The following is a 13076-nucleotide window of genomic DNA, read 5'->3' as shown; positions in this document are numbered from 1 at the left end:
AAGCGGCTGGCGACTCCACATGTATCGGAGCAGACGTGGTTGCAGCCAGGACGTGAACCCGGGTCTCCTGCACCACGGGCAACTACGTTAACCAGTCAAGTAGAGGCTCCGACCAGTTAGCCAACAGGCTAGCGAGTCTACACATCCGTTATCATTACACTACCCCCCTCCTTCGAGAAGCGTGTCCCCGCACTTCAGCATATCAGCTCCCTCACGCCTCTGGGCGCACGCGCTTCCGATGGCCTCAGTCTCACTATCCCACTTCTGACACCAGTGTAGCGAATTCAGGGGGCAGCCGGGAACCGTTGCAGCAGGGACGCGATCCCGGGTCGCCCGCACCATGGGCAACTGCGCTAACCATTCAACTAAAGGGTTTGACCCGTTAGCCAAACGGCTAGCGAGTCTACTCATTCATGGTCACTACCCCCAGTGGGTTAGACCCTTATTTTACTGGTTAGCGCAGTCGGCCGTGGTGCAGGTGACCCGAGTTTGCTTACTGGCTGCCCCTGAATTCGCTACATGTGTGACAAAAGTGGGATGGTGAGACTGAGGCCATCAGAAGCGCATGCGCCCAGAGGCGTGAGGGAGCTGATATGCTGAAGCGCAGGGATGCGCATCCCGAGGGAGGGGGTAGTGTGATGACCATGGATGACTAGACTCGCTAGCCCTTGGCTAACTGGTCGGATCCTTTAGTTGACTGGTTAGCGCAGTCGCCCAGGTGACCCGGGTTCGCTTCCCGGCTGTGGCGGATTCCCGCCTGTCCCCTGATGTCGCTACAAGGTGGTCTGCAGCCTTCCCCGGATCGGCAGAGGGGGTGGAACAGTGACCGGGACGGCTCACATTTGGGGAGAAAGGGGGTAAAAAAAAAGTAGTGACTTGCCCCCATGTAAAACGGTGCACGTTATAACATGAAACTTGTATGTACATCTTGTCTTGTATCATCCGTGGATATTATGTATGCGTGAATATTCTTTATTCTGTACAATGTATCGCTTTGTTCCTTTGATCTCAAACAACTTAATTGTTTGCATCCTGGCAAAATGCAACAACATAACCAATTCGAAGGCTATGGGACTTCTTTTTTCACTTGTATATTGTTTATATTTGTTTCAATTTTAGATGACAGGAATTAGACGCGTTACTTTTAAGTTGAACTATATCGTCTAGCGTTATTGTTGAATGATGTACATCTTTATGTGGTCGTTACACTGTATGTTATGTTCACTCCTTCCAGTCATTCATCATTTACAAACGAGTGTTTACCTTCCTTACTGCTCGCGATCAAAAGCTAGAAAATGGCAGAACAGATGAGCGATGCACCGCTTACGTTAAAGATATAGATGAAGCTGGCATCATGTAATCATTCTCTGTTGCTTTCTAGAAATTATAAACTGTAGACATTTATGGAAAATGCTACTCCAGCCAGCAGAGTTTCTGTAGTTGCTCATCAATGATGCCAAGTACGAATGTGTGAGAGTAGCCTAGGAGGTTATATTCCTGCAAAGCTCAGTAAAACATTTGTTAAGTCCACTCTGCTAGGAATAAGGAATCATAATGATTAGTTTAGTTTGTTTATATATCAAATGACTATTCGCATATTGAACCTGGCTGTGACCTTTCTCTGGATGGATGTTAGCTGTGCTTAAAGCCAGTGGCCTTGACACTGTTAACGTACATTTTATGCTCCTCTGATACAGTAATGACACCAACAGACTCACATGAAGACAGCTCCTTCAGAATATTCAAGAAGCATCTTGGCTTCTTGTAGCAAACTGTACATATTTCCCGTCTGTAAATAACAAAAGAAAATCCAATACATTGTTTCTCTAGGTGAAAAATAATTTTTAACACACACACACACACATATGTATATAGCTATACATACATACTATATAGAAATTATTAATCTATACACTAATTAATGAAATAACCTCACACTTTTTCAGGCTTGTCTCCATTTTCTGACCTCTGAATATAATATTCCATGTAAGGGTAATGACATTATTTTTTTATTATTATTATCATTGTTGTTGATTTAGTTGTACTCATATTTCATGTCAGAGAAATACATTTACCATATATGCTATAAAAACTAAGAGGTAGTTTAATTTTGCTCAAGTCTGTATTTTCAAGCTTGCCTGTGGTGATCAAATAAAGCAAATTATTTTTATGGAAAGACTTTAGCCGATTTATTTCTTTGTGTAGGAAATGGAAATACTGGATTTGGAGGAAAGTTGAAATATCAGTTTTTATGCTGACATATTTACCAACTCCCATAAATATCTTGGTTTACATTTTTCCCTGGTTGGGGTTTCCAACTAACCGGTAAATCTCTTATCAATTCCTCATCAGCTCATTAGCAACGTCCACCCACCGGTCAATAGTCTATTTCAATAGGCTACATTGCATACTACAAATACATGGCCAGCCCTAATCTGACTAGGGCAGACTATGGTAACTAAATGTTGAAATGCAATTGCCATGCAACATATTTTAGTGATGATGTCACCACTTTGGGGTACTGTATTAAAACTATATTGATTTCTTATGAAACAAAGTTAATGAACCAATTAACTTAACTAGCCAATTCTTTAAGCTGCAATCAGTCAACATCAAACAAAACTGTTGACCAGTCTTCATCGTTGTGTAACAACAGTAACCATACCACGGTGCTCATTTAGTATTCATATTTCTGCTGTGCAATTGCGTTCACTAGAAATGTCACTTTTTGACAGTTCTTGTATAATTACTACAACACATCAAGCTAAGCGAGGGTAAATCGAGTTTGTAATTACGTAACAAAAGAGTACTGCAGGGGAGAAGTATTGCCCACACTGCACTTTCTTCTACTGGTGCCTGACCCCAATCCTGGGATTGCTGCTAAACTAGGCCCGGATTACAACCTACAGCTTTCCCTCCTGGCTCATCTCCTTCTGAAGGACAGGTAGACATACGCACACATCTATAACACATAAACACATATGCAAAAACAGTGTATGTGCACCGCATGCAACTAGCAGTCTTAGCCTCTAGAGCGAGTTAAAATATTTTAAGTGCATGAAAGCCATACCCGTCTACTACACCCAACGCCATCAACAAATAACAACACTTGAGTACATTAAAAATATCGTCATTTTTATTATGGTTATAACATAATGGCTGCTCCGGTGAAAGTTCACTTCAGGATGGTGTCAGAGTTTGCTGCAGAGAAAGGAAAGAGGAGACACATTAGAACTACTATTGCTCTACTGAGAGCTCCTGTGATATGGCATTCAGAGCACCGCACACTTCCTCAATTTCATGTATATCAGAATGACCACAACTGTCGGGTGGGATTTAACGAGGGGAGGAAGTTTAATTTGACTAACAGTCAACAGTGACTGGCTTTTTTAGAAGAATGTTGACACTGATGTGCGATTGGCTAATTTCAACTTGGTGGTAGAAGATCACTCGTCTTCCCCCAGTGTCGCGCCCTATTCAGTGGAGCATTTTCAGTGTATGCCCACAGATGCTGGGTGATATAACAAAAAAATATTGTATTTTTCAAGAAGAGCCCGGGGACCAACTCCAGTTGGACTTGCCATGCCTCAGTCCATTAACCCTAACATGCATGTCTTGTTTAGATGGTGGGGGAAACCAGAGCACCCGCAGAAGACCCACCGCAGACACGGGGAGAACATGCAAACTCCACATAGAGGACGGCCTGGGATGACCCTCAAGGTTGGACAATCCCGGGGTTTGAACCCAGGACCGTCTTGCTGTGAGGCGACAGTGCTAACCGCTGCGCCACCGTGCTACCCAAATTCCTTATCTTGTAAACATAAAACTGAAATTATTTTTCATCTCAAGAACATAGCATTAAATATATGTAAATTAAGTGCAGATAAAAGAGGTAACAAGAAGGAAAATAAATTTTTCATTTCATTGGACCTTTACAAAACAAAACCCAGTGTAATGTGTTGTCTTGGAAATCAAAAAATGACACTTTTTGGGAGTATTAAAATGATATTGATATTGTGCTATACAAATAAAATTGACTTGACTTAATACTTTACCTTCAGAGAGCTGTTTGTAGATCCGCTCCTGTTCCTCTCTGGCCTTCTTCTCTGCTTCCTCAATCTTCCTCTCTTCCTCCGCAATTGGTTTTAGATACTCTGAGTGATAAAAAAAAAAAAAAAAAAACCCCACAATTTTACCATAAAATCATTATTTTGTTTAAATCCATTCTCTTGTCTTGTTGAATATTTCTAGAGACAAAACTGCAAATTAGATCAGCATTGAGTGTTTACTCAGAAACCAATAATAACCCCATCACTGGAAGTAATCACCGGGAAGTTGTCCCATAAAGTTTAACTTTGTTTTTCCTATTGACAAACGTAATATTCATATTGGATAAACTGCTTTAAACAGACCCCTTCACAGCAGAACTCAGTAGCATTATTATTATTGTCAGACAGTTAGCCTAGTAGTCTTGAGAATATAGCAGACTGTATAAGTTGAAAATGATGTGAATGTGCTGCTACTGTGTAGGACAACATACCAATCAAATAAACCCAGGGATCTGATTCTGCAGGCTTTTATTTACTGTAGTGCATGGATGAGACAATGATCCTCACATGTCTGCTAATTAAAGCTTTTCTCTTGCCACATTTATTTTTGCTGAATGTCTGTCTTCGGGATCACCCTCTCCATTAACTTAAAAAGGTGTCCTCTTGAATCCGATATGAAGATATAAGAGTGAGATACAATAACAAATTAGTCTATAGAGCTGCTGACAACCTTTTGCTTTGGACTGGTAACTGATGTACAGTGAAATGAATAAATATAATTTGTCACTCATTTACACGTGTGTGTATATACTTTTTCAAGTGGGCTGTGTTTTCAAGAGGCAACCATAACCCACCTACATTTCAACTTAACTTGTGGAGGGGATTTTGCTGGTGGCATACTGTGTTAGAGCCACACAGTTATTTTGTAATTGCAACATGAGAGTACATTTCACCAGCTCGAATATTTGCAACCCAGATTAGATGACCCTGCAACAACATGCCCAACGTGCTTAACAATAAACAATGGTGTGAAACGGCCAGTGTCACTGTCCAGTAGCATGATACTATTTGCTGATATTGAATTCTAATATAACATCAGGTCAATTGCAGAAGGAAATGAACAATAAGGGAATACAACAATTATCCCTCTACCTCCTCCCTAAAACTTACATAGTCCAAGTAATAACATAAGTCCCTTGTCAGGATTTTTTTTAATTCAAAAACTGCTTAAAATAAGTATCATATTTTCATCTGCAATGCAGCAGGTCAAACTCTACTGATGGTTATTTTGATGAGCTGCATCCTTTTGACCAGAAATTAAGGTCTGTGAAAGACACTGCAGTCAGCAAAAATGCAAAAACTAATCTCAGATGATAAACATGAACCAAATTAACAAGCAATAGGGTAAACTGTATTGGTTATTTTCAAAGTCATGTTTGATTTTTTTCAGAGCAAATTGGTAGGCAGTTATTATTGCTACACTTGGTCTTCTTCTATCGGCTTATTCCCTTTCTCTCAGGGGGCGCCTCGGCAAATTTTAAATTTTCCATCGGTACCCTGTGAGGGCACAGCACCAATGGCGGCCACTGTTAACCTGGGCCTTGACCGATTCGGTATAGAGCCTCAACCGATCCAGTATGGTCTCGTCAATCCGCACACTGATTTGGCAAAATTTTACATCGGCTGCCCTTCCTGACACAACCACTAACCCTAAGGATGTGGTCACAGGTAAAGCGCTGGATGCCATCCCAGTATTCATTGACTTGCACCCATGTCTGTCACAAAAAATGTAGTTGATCTTAAATTTTATAATAATCTGTTTCTGACTGTTTCAATTCTCCCTGGGCAAAACATAACAGCTGGCGACTTCAATTGTATGTTAGACCCATTGAGAGACAACCCACCCAGCTTAGATAATACTCACACCAGCTTGAGTAAGACAATACACCATTTCATGAAAGAATTGAATTTTTTGGATATTTGGAGACATGGTAAACCAAATAAAGTAGAATATTCCTGTTAATCCAGCTCTTATAAAACTTACCATCGTACAGACTACTTTTTAGTCTCAGCATTACTTGTTTTCAAAATTGATGAATGTCAGTATAGCAGTATGGTTCTATCCAACCATGCAGCCATATCTTTGAGTTATAAAGATACTGAACTTGTGAGTCATCCCCCAAAATGGCATTTTCAACCAGGTTGGCTTGTGGACCCGCATTCATAGACTTTTTTAGATAAACAGATTGACTTGTATTTTGAATGCAACACTACCCAAACATCTGCTACCACAAGATGGGAGGCATTCAAGGCATTTATTAGAGGTCGGATACCTTGTCTTACAAGCTCAAAAAAAGAGTACCCAACTTGAAATGAAGACATCAGATGAGAAAATAAAAGAACTAGAAACAGATTTCTACCAAAACAGGCCTAGCTCTATAGATGCACAGGCAAAACTACTACTTAGATCACAGCATAGAGAACTGCCAGCTAACAAAGCAGCTGTCAGTGAATGAGACTCTAACAGTCCTGCTATGACCAGGGAGAAAAGCCTGGGAATCAAGCTTCTAGCATGGTGCATTAAACAGCAACAAACAGAAAGGTCCATTAACTGCACTGAAACGTCCCACGGTGGTAGTCAACAGAAAATTTATTGAACATGTCCGTTTCAAAAGAGAAGAAACGACAGGCTATGTTTAAAACTAACTGCTTCACAATGTCATAATCAGACCACTTTGTTGATACAGGATTATTCATAAACGAGACACTTGAATTTCAGACATTCACACAATTGCAATTAAAAAGGAGGATCTTTCTGAAAGACACTTACCAAGCCTCTGCTTTCCATACAATACGCCAAGGAACAAGGCGGACCACCTGGCCGTCTGAAACAAAAGGTTACATTAAATGAGGCTATTCTGGAACATAAATACGATGGTGGTAAGAGTAGCCCATCAGTTGTGCAGGCTGACGAGGGAGGAGGACGAGAACGTTTGGCACTTTAACTCAAAGCACACCTTCAATGTTGTCATCCTTTCAAGGTCGACATGCTTGGTTAGAAAAACCTTACGGTCCTTTTCTAAATCTGTATTTCTTGCCCTTGCACGCGTTGATGCACAGCAGCCAACAGACCGTGATGTGCAGCGCGCAGGGCAAAGGTCCACAATTCTGACCTTGCAGCTGAAGTATGAAGGTGTTTCGACAACACACCGTATGTAACGAAGTAAATAGCAGGGACGCCATTGTGCATCCAAAAGCCTAACAATGTTCCTTTACATGCCGCAGTTGCGACTATCCCCAACGTGCGTCTTTTTCACGTCAGTCAATGTCATTAGCCGCAGGCTTGCTAGCTAGCAAACACCTAGCATGCTGCCCCTATCGTTTGACCGACAGTCTGGCAACGACCGCGACGGTTGAGATGCGACATTTTTTATTTCCTGCGATTTTAAAAGTCTATTCCAAACGATTTGTCAGGTTTAGGAGTTTGTGTTTAATACCTTGATGAGCGGCGAAACAGCAACTGCCGGAACCATTCTGACGTTTGTCCAGGAGGAAGTGAATTCCGTGTGGCTCGGAAGTAAAACCAGAGGACGCTGGTGACGTCACGCCGGACGCCGGTCTCCGGAGCATGCGTGGAACCGGCTGACATTGCCGGTGTGTGTTCATGGCCCACCTCTCGGTCATGCCGAGGGCCACGGCTCCCCTTTTTATTATGTTGAGAATAACAAAGAAGAAGACATTAAATCGCTGTTCACCTTCGGTTTTGGCACCTGGACTTGACAGAGATGTATTGTTGCACCTGTCGAGGTTATTGGAAATTAATTTGGCTGTGTTATTTCACAATGCCAGCGTCTAGAAATACGTATATGATGTAGACATGAAGAGAATGGATAATAACATTTATTTTGTATGTTTTGTATGCGTATCTAAACTATTGATCAGCTATAAAAAAAAACTGCCAAAAAGTGTGTCTGGGTCGACAGACTCGCACTGAGCCATCTTGGTTTGTTTGCTCTCAGCTGGGCGACAAGCTCTCGATGTGCATAATCAAAATTAAAATATATATATTGTGGGAGTGCGGGAATGAGGAGACGGAGAGATCGAGTCGAGTCAATTCCGTTTACTCGCCACGCAAAACGACACCGATACTGCGCAATCTCTCATGGCAACCAGCTAACCGCTAGGCTGCTACAAACATGGCTCCACCCCGGAAACTCTAAGCAGTGCTACGTCATCACGCTGAACGTCCGCCTTAAAGGAGCAGCAGCCCCCTGGTGATCTACCCTCATTTGTGTATCACCACAATATACAATACACTAGAAGAACCCCGCTACAATGTAGCGGTTTGGTTACCCACCCGTCTAAATCTCCCTCCTCTTCATCCTGCCAGCTAACCGCCCCCCCCACTCCAACTCCCTCCCCCCAAATGCTCAGAATCATCTGAAAAGCCGAGAAAAGTGGTTTTTAGCCATTTTCAGAAAATGCATATTTTGCATAATTATTATAATTATATTTTAATTTTCTGCTATTTTTCTGGTCCTCTCTGGAACAATACCTACCACCTCCAAAAAAATAGGATCATGAGTGCACTTTTGCAAAAATGCATATATTTTGCATAATGCCAAAACATTTCTAAGTACCAGAACATTTTTTTTAAAATAGGTGAAAAAATCAAAGATGCTCAGAATCATCTGAAATGCCGAGAAAAGCGGTTTTTAGCCATTTTTAGAAAAATGCATATTTTGCATATTTACACATAATTATGCATAATTTTAATTTTCTGGGATTTTTCGCTTACTCTCTGAGACAATACCTACCACCTCCAAAAAGAATTAGGATCATAAGTGCTTTAGTTTACGGTCCCGCTATCTACACTAACTAACACACACACACACACACACACACTAACACCACACACACACACACACATTCCGAGTAGATATGCCACCGACCGCAATTTCACCTGCAGTGAAGGTGACAGTGCATGCCTGCCATTCTTAGACGTAGAGGAGATGGTGTCCATCCATCGACTGCATTTGACTGACTCATCAAGCAGTCTACACGACACATCGAAGTCTTATTTTACTTGTTTAGGTTTGGAGTTGGCTTTTTGTTCTGGGTCCCAAAAAAAACAAGCTGACCTGAGAGCTGTTTTTCTTGTCCTGAACACAGAGCAAAGAAGTTTGAAGGCAGCTGTAGTGTCATTATAATGTGTAAAGCTGATATCCTCACATGCTTTCCTAAGACTAGCAATACTGTGGCAGTGGCAGTAGTTAACCACTTGTAGGCTTTGTGTTACCATTTTAAAACTGCCTCTTGGCACTGCGCTAACCAGTCAACTGTAGGGTCCGACCCATTAGCCAACCGGCCTGCGAGGGTGCTCATCCCGAGCATTACAATACGACTGTGTCACATCTCCCAAACCAGCGTGATTGCTGAACCCCTAACAATAAAATATAAAATGACCAGTGCCCTGCAGCTGGATGTTGTATGCACATCGGTCAAACTCACATTCACCACCCACAATGGTGCACAATCTGCTATACACGCCCCATGACAGCGGTCATAATGTGTCTAAATCTGTAAATGTGCCCATATTCCCCAAGAAAACCGGCAACGGAGTTAATTATCAGTATCCTTCAGCAGCCTTGTCCATGCAACATCGGTTTGCGACCACGTGATATCAGGGTTTACTTTTCCCCCCATGCAACCTTTTCATCAGTTGCCTATAACAATATCTACTGCACATTTTGGGTTGCAGAAAAAAATATTTCTTTAGTACAATTTATATTAAAGGCTGGTCTTCAGTGGTCTACTTGAATTTGTGTATTATGCACTATCTTATCTTCTTCCCATCTGCTTTGGGCCCATGATTGAAACTGCACCTCTCAGATCAGAGGGGTACAGTTTGCACAGAAACGAGTTTAATCTCGTTTTAATTCTAAAATCTTTAAACCAGAACATGCACCTGATAAAAACTGACCCAGATTACTTCTGAATGTCCAGAGTGCTACACGCCTCTTCATTTACAGAGCAATAGCTCTGCTTCCTGACAAGCTGCCCCTGTAACTTAGCTTGTAAGACAGCCCTGAATCCTGTAAGACAAACGTACATGATAGTAATGCTGCTCACTTTGACTTCCGTGTCCGATGTTAAGGATTAGTTTCATGTTTCAAGTTTCAAAACTTTATTGCAGACTCAGGGTCCATAACAGACAAAGACAAATAGGTAAAAGACAAACCCCAGACAATGCACAGAGTAAACACAATAAAATAACATAAATGGAACAAATCAGTGTCTTATAAGAAGGCAGCTATACCCGTGGTCCCACTGCTGGGGTTGGTAGCGTGTGGCACTGAATCTTATATTAGTTTAACTCTTTATGATTACATTATCAGAGCCATTGAGCAGGCAAATAAATCTATACATAAGATTTCTTATTTCTGCAGCCACAAACATTTCACTTGCACTACACCATCTAGGGCTTTTTAGCAGTATTCTCATGGTATCACTATAAGCCACTCGAAGCCTCTGTAAGCTTGCTTTTTATAGTTTGACCACAGGGGGGCAGTATAGAGTGTTGTACAATATGCTCTGAACAGATATCTTCACACTAACTGAACACATACCAAACTTGCGTGACAGAGTGTTTGCTTGCGCATACATTATATTTCGCTATTCTGAATTTCACAAGATCTTGGCATGTTTGATTCTGTCAGGATAACAAGTCAGTCAATCAATTAGTCAATCTCTCTCTCTCTCTCTCTCTCTCTCTCTCTCTCTCTCTCTCTCTCTCTCTCTCTCTCTCTCTCTCTACCTAGCTAGCTAGCTATCTACCTAGCTATCTAGCTAACAATAGCTCTGGAGAGTTTGTGGTCCATCAATAAACTGTATGATTGCTACAATGTATAAAAGGATCCAACCGAGGAGAAAGCGCCAATGAGGGAGACAATGGATGTGTTATCATTTAGAATAAAGCCACGAAACCGTTCATGATTCTTAATAGGCCTATTTCTGAATTAAGAACTTTAGATTAGAGTTGGACAGAGCACAACCCAATCGTGGCATCCAGAAGCCAACAGTCAGAGAGAGGGGGGGGGCAGAGCGAGAGAGAGAGAGAGAGAGAGAGAGAGAGAGAGAGAGAGAGAGAGAGAGAGAGAGAGAGAGAGAGAGAGAGAGAGAGAGAGAGAGACCACTGATCGAAGCAGTAGCCTGTGATCAGCACAGACTGTACAGCTGTTATGACTTGGACAGTCTGACCTAAATTAGTGAAAATAAAAGGAAGAAAACAAAGATGCCAAAATCAAATAAACCAACCATTGTAGGTGCGGCTGACAGGAAAACCCCCGCTGCTCATATTCCTGGTGAGACATAACACCCGAAGACCGCCTATAGTCTGTGTCTCATCCACTGTGAGCGCAGATGCGCGCCTGCTGCCAAGGGCGGCATGCGCCGGCGTTAACGAGCCACAAGAGGGCAGAGCTGCGTCTATTTTATCCGACTGTCTCAGACGCGACTATTATTTTATTCTCGCCTGTTTGGTAAGGCTATCGCATGCACGAGTAATTTGTTTTAGGTCTCTATAGCAGAGTGCCTGTGAGACTTTCAGCCACCAAACCATACGACTGCAATGGATAGGACTGGGGTCTATGCAATTAAAACCTTATTTTGTTAATTTATCTCTTGATTCCTGGATAACTGGTAGCAGCGTGCTTTCTATTGATACCATAGGAAGAGCCGTATATACAGCTTATAAACAGTCGACACTGGCGTAAACAGTGCAAGAAATAAAAGGTTTAGAAAAAAATTGCTTAAACAAACTCACTATATCCCACATACTATAGTGTGGGCAATGTTGTGTAACCTGAAAGGGAGTTATCAGCAGTGTGGTGAGATCGGTAGGCTAAACGTGACCCTTTAAAATCACTTTGGGGATGGTGATTGCTTGTGATTAAGATAACCTCTGGCATAAGGACATAATCTTTTCATATCCATGGCAACACATCCTATCACTGTCCTTTGATCGAACAGCGTTTATGAAGCTGCTCCAGGGAATGGCAAGCTGCTCCTGCAATACCTGCAACGAGCCACAGGATGGCGGTGTCCAGACGATGTATTTTTTGCCAATAACCCAAGGGTAATGAAACAGCTACGTTATCACTCATTGGGATAAAAAATGATTGCATGCGAATTGATGCTGAGTTCTATTTTTCAGATTACCAGTGGTATTGTTTAGTGATTAGTTGACCCTTTTCATTGTTTTATTCATTGTTTCCCATCTGATTTAATTCAAGAACTTGATATAAATGATTTTCTACTTCAAACTTAGACTCAGGACGACAGTATGGCCACAGGCGTAGAGGTAAAACTGTGCCCTCCTGTGGTTGATAGTCGATATTGCAGCGCCACCTGACGCCAGCAAAGAGATACTCCGCTGACAGCAAACAAGAAAAGACCGTCAGTGGCAAGGAAACTCATCCACGTCCTCACCTAGATTGTGGACAATCACAATTATTGCTGTCCAAAGAAATCAGGCTGTTTGTGAGACGACGCAGCTTAAAGCTCAGGTTAAGCTGTTGTAATAAATGTGGTGGGAACGGTACGCTGAACGCTACCCTTTAAAATCGCGTTGGAGCAGGTGATTACTTGCGATTAGGATACATGTAGGTATGAGAAGATAACCTTTTCATATCCACGGAAAAACATCCTATCACTAGAGAAATGCTTTCCCACAGAGAAAGCGCGTGAATGCTGAGCTGCTGAAAGAAATCGCAAAAGCCTTGCTGAAAATTGATAAATAGGAAAAGCCAGAAAGTCACTAGCCTACCTGAAATACCTGGAAACAGAAATGGGAAATGGCTGAATATTTTAAAAGTTTTAAAGGTATAAAAACTGGAAAAAATGCCATAATGTGCTAAATACATAAATGGTTTGATTGTTGAATGGTTTCTGTAGTTTAAAGTATGAAAAGGTGGAAGTGGTGCAAAGATTTCGAAGTGCTCCCAGCCCCGTTACAAACACACACAT

General features: G+C 41.8%; 1 long non-coding RNA gene across 1 annotated transcript; it reads right to left on the bottom strand.

The window, feature by feature from the left end:
* Positions 1-3114: 3114 nt before the first annotated feature.
* On the bottom strand, positions 3115-7653 carry LOC130122092 (uncharacterized). Its single transcript, XR_008811109.1, has 4 exons — positions 7547-7653; positions 6880-6934; positions 4056-4154; positions 3115-3201 (listed from the first exon to the last, which is right to left on the bottom strand). It is a non-coding gene; the product is annotated as an uncharacterized LOC130122092 (long non-coding RNA).
* Positions 7654-13076: the final 5423 nt, after the last annotated feature.

The sequence above is a fragment of the Lampris incognitus genome, chromosome 12 (assembly GCF_029633865.1).
Source record: "Lampris incognitus isolate fLamInc1 chromosome 12, fLamInc1.hap2, whole genome shotgun sequence".
Classification (NCBI taxonomy): domain Eukaryota; kingdom Metazoa; phylum Chordata; class Actinopteri; order Lampriformes; family Lampridae; genus Lampris; species Lampris incognitus.
The sequence above is the reverse complement of the archived record's forward strand: the minus strand, read 5'-3'. Positions and strand labels throughout refer to the sequence as shown.